The 7,072-nt window shown below is 30.3% G+C and overlaps 1 long non-coding RNA gene across 1 annotated transcript; it reads right to left on the bottom strand.

Annotated features, from left to right (window-relative positions):
- Nucleotides 1–4,074: 4,074 nt before the first annotated feature.
- LOC127723536 (uncharacterized) lies at nt 4,075–6,782 on the bottom strand. Its single transcript, XR_007992122.1, has 3 exons — nt 6,108–6,782; nt 5,477–5,591; nt 4,075–4,804 (listed from the first exon to the last, which is right to left on the bottom strand). It is a non-coding gene; the product is annotated as an uncharacterized LOC127723536 (long non-coding RNA).
- Nucleotides 6,783–7,072: the final 290 nt, after the last annotated feature.

Below are 7,072 nucleotides of genomic sequence, written 5' to 3' on the forward strand. Positions count from 1 at the left end.
GTTGTTAGTCGTTTGGTCATTCTTTTGTATTTGCTTTTTAATCTTTAAAGACATTGTCACCTCTTTTTTTACTTAATATGAGAATGATTATTCCTTTGGTATCTTTCGTCTCTCTTTTTGAATATTAACTAAATTGTTATGACCAAGAGATATGTGTCCAGTTAAGAAATAACTTCATATTTTACTATTCATGAATTCCTTTATCAGGGTCTCAAATATTATCAATTTATTTTTATATGAACCCACTTCATTCCAAACACAGAACAATAGATGTGTTTTTTTTTTAGATTTTGTGACTGTTTGCTTGCTCATGATCTATGTATTAATTTAAACATGTTACAATACTGATCTATACTTATAGCTTACCTTTCCTGGAATTCCTTGATTGATTGATTAATTGATTGGCGTTTAACGCCACTTTCAGCATTATAGTGATATTTTGAGGCGGTGTGGTTTTATTGGTGGATGAAGCCATAGTGCCCGTATAATGCAAATAAGTGTGAATATAGCATGTATAGGTGTGAGGAAATTTTTAATGCATTTTTCTCACATATAAAAAGAAAGATATGTGATATGATTGCCATTTAGACAACTCTCCACAAGAGATCATATGACACAGAAATTTACACTTATTGGTCACCGTACGGCCTTCAACAATGAGCAAAGCCCATACCGCATAGTCAGCTATAAAAGGACCCGAAATGACAAATGTAAAACAATTCAAACGAGAAAACTAACGGCCTAATTTACGTACAAAATAATGAACGAAAGACAAATATGTAATACAGCAACAAACGACAACCACTGAATTACAGGTTCCTGACTTGGGATAGGTACATACAGAAAGTGGCGGGGTTAAATTAACATGTCTGAGTTTGCTTATCTTAGAAAAACTAAAATTACTGAGACACAAAAAAAGCTACTCTGTTATAAACTTATACTGAAGTACTTATTGAGTTGAAGCCATTTAATAATATTTAACCAAAATGTCAACGAATTATTCAACAGTATTGCTCTTCTCTTCTACCACTTCTTTCTTAATAAAACGAATTTTAAAATCTCTTCTTCACTTTTTTACCGGCAAAACTCATCTAGCGAAGATAGCTTATACTGAGAGTTTATAGTTTTACAAACACATCTTTAATCATCACCATGGACATTGTCGTCACCATATTCCAAGAAACCGACCCAATGATTTCTGACTGTAATCTGTATTTGATGAAGTAGTACGATTTTATTATTTCAACTGGAGAAACCTCTTGAAAAACTACAAAATTATTCGTTTATGTCCTCAGAGTTAGATTAATGTGCTCTAAATCTATAATTGATTAGTTACTAGAAGAACTTAAAATTTATTCTCTGATGTGGTATGATTGCAAATGAGACAACTATCCACCAAAGTTCTAATGGAGTGGATTTAAGCAATTATAGGCAATTGTAAGCTCATTTTTCTTTTTTTTTTTTAGCTTACATATATATATCATAGACCAAATTTATTCGTTCAGTGTATGTTCACTTGTGTTAATATGTCTTTTGATTGAGTTAAAGCCATTTCAATTGATATTTTATGTTGTGATGTTACACTATTGTTTCTGATAAGGGTGAAGGTTTGGTACCATTAAAACGTTTAAACCCGCTGCAATTGTTTGCACCTGTCCTAAGTCAGGAATCTGATGTTCAGTAGTTGTCGTTTGTTGATGTGGTTCATAAGTGTTTCTCGTTTCTCGTTTTTTATATAGATTAGACCGTTGGTTTTCCCGTTTGAATGGTTTTGCACTAGTAATGTTTGGGGTCCTTTATAGCTTGCTGTGCGGTGTGAGCCAAAGGCTCCGTGTTGAAGACCGTACTTTGACCTATAATGGTTTACTTTTATAAATTGTGACTTGGATGGAGACGGTTGTCTCATTGGCACTCATACCACATCTTCTTATATCTATATATATTTGTTGCCAAATATTCTCATTTGTGTCCTGCGTTTTAATGCGAACTTTCAATTCAACAACAATTTAAGGTTATATTAAAATTCGCATTAAAACGCCGGATTCAAATGAGTTGAATTATTGACTAGCATGAATAATTATGTACATCATCCATGTTTTAATGCTCATTTTGACAAAATTGAACCAAAACCGCTAATCATGCTAATAGAGAAGTATTATTTCACAATTCCGCTTTAATAAATGTTTAAAACCAAAAACAAAATATCATATTTTGATATCCCCCGATCATTTCTTTATTATTTCTTTTTTTTTTTACCCTTTTTCTCTGATTCTCATTATTTATTTTGGCCCAAGTTATTCTCTATATTTTTATATTTTAGCACCCCATTATTCTCTATACTTTAATTTTTTGGCCTATGTTTCCAAGTCATATTTTTCCCTTTCATGATTCTGCACTTTTTGTCCCGTTTTATTTTCGTCTGTACCAGGACCATATATATTGACTAGATATACTGTTCCTAGTCTCACTATCACACACAGAAACGACCGATCAGACGGATAAGAAATTAAAATCATGCGCGATAACTCGTACTGGCTTACACTGAGGAAAATAGTTGGCCATGGTACATAAACCAAATCCAGACCCTCATATATCATATATAGGGGGTTTAGATTGGTGGTGTAGATTAGTTAGATATTTAGACTGGTTCTTGTCTCTGAAAGACATACCTATATTCCTAAACCTTGATGTAAGTGTGATAATAGGGGAAATTTTTTCAGATACAAGTGCCTGTAATTGGAAAGCCGGAATTAATTTACCTGAAACGACTTTAGGTTTAGAAATATAACGTCACAAACGATAGATGGCGGGAACAATGGATAGTGGGCCAACATGAAATTGAAGGCATCTCTAGGTGTGCATTTTGAGTATATTACCGGCATCATCATTTAATGGAACTCATGAGGTATCCGGTCCGTTCGTCGTTTGCCCACTGATTATTTTCGCCCATAGTTGTAATATCTTCGATTATTCCGGGAACGTTAACTTAATTATCAAGTCTTGTTCCGTTTTTTTTTTCAGTAGTCGGTAAAATTAATTTTTTTTTATATACTTTGAATTCAGGCAGCATAGGTAGTAAAACAAACAATAATTTGATGACAAAATATACAGACATTTTTATTATGATATTATTACTGATTAGCTATATAGCCAGTATTGGTCCAAGGCTAGTCCAAATAATTAAGATTTAAGTACATGTGAGGCGTCAAAGCCAAAAAAAAAACCTTTCAAGACATCATAATTATTTGGACTAGTCCTAGGCTTGCTGTATAATACTTCTGGCCACAGACCAATAACAAGGCCAATACAGAAATAATCACGTAATGTACAAATGTACTATAATGATATCTATTAGTATTAATCAACTACAGTGTTTGCCATTGATTTTGTTTTATTTCTCTTCACAATATTTAAACATGTTTTGCATTGAAATGGAACTATCTTAGATATAAGTGTCCCTTTATAAGCTCCAATGTCAAATGATCTGGTACTGTTTCAAGATGTCTTCTACATTAAAGATTAACATGATTAATTTTCTGATGATTTGCTCACCCTTTTCAGACACTATAAAGTGTTACAATTCATATTTAGGTAATTGGAAATGAACTGCCATTGTGTGAGAGATGCAGAATCAAAAGGATTAAATAAAATTATATAGAGGATGATTTATTTACACACCATAATTTACATAAACATGTCGAAACATTTAGTGTGGCAAATATTTCAGGCTGAAGACAGGCATTTTCATATTAAAAAAATCTTCTGTAAGCAGACAATTTAACCATTTCAGGTTTGAGCAATGAGTCTGTAGATTATCACAAAGCTCATTTTTGTGGCCCTCTTAACTATTTAAAACTTTTTATCAGTTTTATGGGTGCAAATTGATTTACTTTTACTTCTCATGTTTTTGTAAGGTGTCATTTGTGTCTCAACCCGAACAAGGCATATGCATTGTTGAAGGTGGACCTGTCATTGGGACAGGCACATAAAGAATGTGGCAATGTGTCTGTTTTAGAAAAGGGTTTGATTCAAATTTTAAATAGTCAGACAAGAATCCGAATTTGGGGTTTACCTGTACGAAAAAATCCAGGCGTATTTTACATGGATTCCAGACGGAAATTTTAGAAGGAATCTGTTTAAAGTCCCCCTTTACACGATGAATCTTTCTTACATGGATTCCAGGCGGGTTCAGGGCGGAATAGGGCCGAAATATGCAAATTTATCCGCCTGTCTTAGGGGGGAAAAATTCCGTCTGATTAAAAGGAAAAATGTTTTTCTCAAAAAATATCCGCCTAAAGAGACGGAAAATATATCCGCCTAAAGAGACGGAAAATATATCCGCTTTTAGAAGTGAGAAAAAAATCCGCCTTAAAAATTGGAAAAAAATTCCGCCTTAGAATATGAAAAAAATTCCGCCTTAAGAATATGAAAAAAATTCTGCCTTCAATGAAGGAAATTTTTCATTCCACAGATCCAGGTTTTTACCATTTCTATGCATTCTTGCAAAGAAAAACTAGGCCTTCATACAAATAAAATAGTAAAATTGTTATCAAACTTGATCGACTGTATTTAAGCAACTACAATTTACTACATGTATAATATTGACATTTTTAGTTCTTCCCAATTTCTTCATTTTCAGTTATTAGTCATATTTTAATGTCTTTTCAGTGTTCTTCGAATAAAAAGTATTATCACAATTTCCTTAATTTCTTTCGTGCATAACTGATTTGCTCTGTAACAGCATCATTAATCTGACCATCTTGTATGCATTTGTTGTGTTTTGTGCACCAAGCAGTTACATAAACTGAAAAAAAAAATGAGGACATAAATTAAAATTACCATGCATTATTGGTTAAATTAAAATGAATTTACCAAATTTGTCTATGTTAAATAGGTAAATTGTGAGCTGTATAAGTAGGTCGGGTGTCTTTTTCTGAGCATCCCTTCATTGGTTTATTTGGTCATGTGTATTCCAATATATATTTTGTATTTTTTTTTCACTATTTTGACATATTGACTTGAATTTACTATTTTTACCATATATTATTCAATACACAACAGAAACATTTAAAACTTGATATTATAAGATTAAACTATAAAAAAATAAGAGTTGTTAGGCAATTGTTTTAAAATGTAATTAAATTTTTAGAAAAAAAACCTTGTAAAATCAAGGGCAGATAATTATAATGAATTTAATTTACTCAGGACCTGTTTTGGGGATTTTCTGAAGAAAATAAGACCTGTGGGCTGTGACCCCCTATTTCAATTTGCTAATTTGGATTTTATGTGCATTTTAAGCATCATAGATTATTTCAAATTGTTGTGTTTAAATAAAAGATTATATATCATGTTTATATCTAAAAAAATTACAGATGGTTTTACAACTTTTTTCAAAATGTTTTGAAAGTCCAACATGTGCAAATTCTACTTTAAAAGCATTTTAAAATAAGGATTTCTTTCGTATAAAACTACTTACTCAAAGTCTGATTGTGTTTCCATTCTTCAGTCCTATCAGAAAACATTTTGAAAAGATTATATTAAAACTAATAGTCTGCGCATACATCATTCTTTAAATTTTCTTTTCACCAGTTCTGAAATATAAAAAATTGTCTGATACTAAATATTACCATATATTCAGTGCATGAAGTGTATAGGTTGATATTCTTTACTTTGATTAATATTTGTTTTTCATTTTACTTAAACATCATACAGTTGTAGGCCTATATTTACATGTAAGTCTTGCCCATTTTTAAAATTTTAAATTTGATCCATAATTGAGTACTTAAGTTAAAGATAATACTTTTTGCCTTTTGTGGATAGATGTCTATATATTTAATTATTGCAGTCATATCACAGATCTCCAATTTTGCCAAAACTACTATAAAGAAATATTTTATAAAAGAGATTGTCTTAAAAATATAAGTCTTGTGTCGTACACTGAATACCATAATAATTATTTATATGCAAAAAATGCATGGTCTTATAGTTATTTTCTTAATCCTACATGGTTAAGAAGATACTTTATATATGTCACATTTTATTTGAAGGAAATAGCAGTTTCATAATATTCAAAATGGTGGAAATACTTATTCATAATTTGTACTTACCAAAAGATTTAATCCAAAATATATGAAAACATCAATCTTCCTAAATCCAATAGTCATGTCATCAGAAGAATACATCTGCACTTTTTAATGTTAATAGAATACTTTGGAACTTTTTAGTCTAAACTCTACATCCATTGTAAAATTCATATTTTGTTCATGATAAATTAGACATCTTTGCTTGTTGTCTGCAAGTTCAAATTTTGAATCTGTTGGGGTTGTTTAGGGAGTTGTTTGAACTGTTTCCCTAATCATACTATTTAAATTACCTAAATCTTAAATATTTGATATATATAATAATAAATAAAAAATATTCACATGATTTTATCTATTTTCCTTATATTTTAAGTTGTAGAAATTTCAGAGAAATGTACAAAACAATGTGGTCTCCTTCACTGGGCCCCAACTCTTTTGTACATCATTTCCTGTCAATATCACAGAGATAAATAGAAACCAGATGGCACATATCATTTCTATCACTAATTGATAAGAAAGAGACTGCATGGAAATAATTTTTGTGTATACTAATTAATTAAATAGAGATACTTGAAAATAAATTAATTGTAACCTGCAATTCATTTAATGGAAAATTCAAAAATAAATTATTGTCTGAAATTCTGTAAGTGAAATAATTAAAGTATATATATATATATATATATCTTGTCACTTTATATAATGTTTAAGTGCATTATAGATAGCAACACATAACATGTAAATCTATTTTAAAGTGAGTAATCATTTCAGTAATCAAGATTAATTAAATTACACAATTAAAATTATAAATTACCTAACAATGCTATAAATTTATAGACACTATTTAGTATGTAAATATTAAAAAGTAACCAATGCAGGGATTATAATTGGCTATAATTTTTTTTTCAAATTCATAATTGAATAATGCAATCACTTTACATTAAATGTTAGATTTTAGGGTGGTACAAACACTGGATTTACTGCCCAAATAATCA

Source organism: Mytilus californianus, unplaced genomic scaffold (genome assembly GCF_021869535.1).
Source record: "Mytilus californianus isolate M0D057914Y unplaced genomic scaffold, xbMytCali1.0.p SCAF_13, whole genome shotgun sequence".
Classification (NCBI taxonomy): domain Eukaryota; kingdom Metazoa; phylum Mollusca; class Bivalvia; order Mytilida; family Mytilidae; genus Mytilus; species Mytilus californianus.